At 37.8% G+C, this 1,567-nt stretch overlaps 1 protein-coding gene across 1 annotated transcript in view; it reads right to left on the reverse strand.

Moving 5' to 3' along the window:
* LOC106942259 (uncharacterized) overlaps positions 1 to 1,543 on the reverse strand; it is a 10,970-nt gene extending 9,427 nt beyond the window's left edge. The window contains exon 1 of the mRNA XM_015025503.1: positions 1,083 to 1,543. The gene's annotated coding sequence lies outside the window, so the exon portion shown is untranslated. The remainder of the gene's footprint in view (positions 1 to 1,082) is intronic.
* Between the last annotated feature and the right edge of the window lie 24 nt (positions 1,544 to 1,567).

Below are 1,567 nucleotides of genomic sequence, written 5' to 3' on the forward strand. Positions count from 1 at the left end.
ATAGAATCATGACGTAGATCATCATACACTTGGTTATTAACAGTTGTATGGCATCCTGACTTAGGGGTTAATGAGTTTTACACAGCATGTGTTGTAATTGACTGCACCTGCAACAAGACCTGCTTTAAATACACTTTGAAACCACGACAATGCATGTATATTTATTTAGTTATCATATTCTATGATAATATTAAAAATTTTATGACTTATTTTTGTCATAACTTGTTGCGTATGCTGAACTGACAACTCCACTGATGGTCGGACTTTTTACGTGTGCGGACATGGTACTAACTGCATGTATGCTATTCTGACAGCGTATGGCTATCGACAGAACACCGTTTTACCGATAAATCGACCAGAGCCGTGAAAGTGAACAGATCCGCCGTTTTATAAGATAGCCCTACACTGTCAATATAGCATACATGCAGTTAATAGCATGCCCGCGCATGCGCATTAAGTCCGACGTAAGTTGAGTTGTCGTAAGTTCAGTATACACAATAAGTTATGACGAAAATAAGTCATTAAATTGTTTATAGTATTATATAATATGATAACTAGATACATATACATATGTTGTTGTGGTTTTAGTGTATTTAAAGCAGGTCCGGCTGCAGCTGCAGTCAATTACATAACAGGCCCGTGTAAAACTCATTAACCTACTTAACCGCTAAGTCAAGATAACATACAGCTGTTAATAAAGTGTATGATGATCTACGTAAATGTTGCTGATTATATAAAATCATATAGTAATGACTGCGTATACATGTCTGAGCTAACCGTATAACTGACAACGTATGCTAATCTGACAGAACACCGCCTCTCTAGCTGAAATGCGCGCCGAAACAGGTGGAACAGATTTTCACAAGATAACAGAATTTTGCACGAGACTTACTTTCAATACAGGTCGTAACGTGACGTTTAAGAACTATTCCAGGCTTATTTACATCAGCAGCAGACATGAGAATAGCTAGACTAAGGCTATATGAGTGTGTAGTAGCTTATATTTTAACCATAATAAAAAGCTGTATTTTAACAAAGTCCAAGTCACAACGTCTTTATAAAACATATTATAAAAAACTCACCTCGACGGAAATAGCTTCCTGCGCTCGGTGAATCAACAGAATGTGCTGGAAAGCTGTTCGGTTGCAATACTCCTGGCGTTCGGAAGGCTGTTTGGAAACTCTGAGCTCAGCAAGTTCACTCAAAGTGTGTCTGTGAAAGACTGATTCAATTCTCGGCGGGCAGAACGTTACAGAAGCCAATCAACCAATGGGTTTAAAGGATAACGAGACAAACGTAATTCAACCAATGGAGCTTTGGAACCAACCTCACTGCGTATGACGTGGGACGTTTACGTCTGACGCAGTGGGCTCGGCGCCATCTCTGAAGGTAAAGTAGGAAGCTACGGCAAGCCGTCTTAAAATAAAATCGGTTTCGTGTAACAATAACTAATTATATTCAAGACATCTAAAAGTGCAGTTTGACTATACAAAAGTACATTTTTATTTAAAATAGCTCAAAATACTTATGATTAGTAACAATTACATTTTATTATCTAAACTGAGAA

The sequence above is a fragment of the Poecilia latipinna genome, unplaced genomic scaffold, assembly GCF_001443285.1.
Source record: "Poecilia latipinna isolate Pla-1442-1.1 unplaced genomic scaffold, P_latipinna-1.0 Scaffold4147, whole genome shotgun sequence".
Lineage (NCBI taxonomy): Eukaryota > Metazoa > Chordata > Actinopteri > Cyprinodontiformes > Poeciliidae > Poecilia > Poecilia latipinna.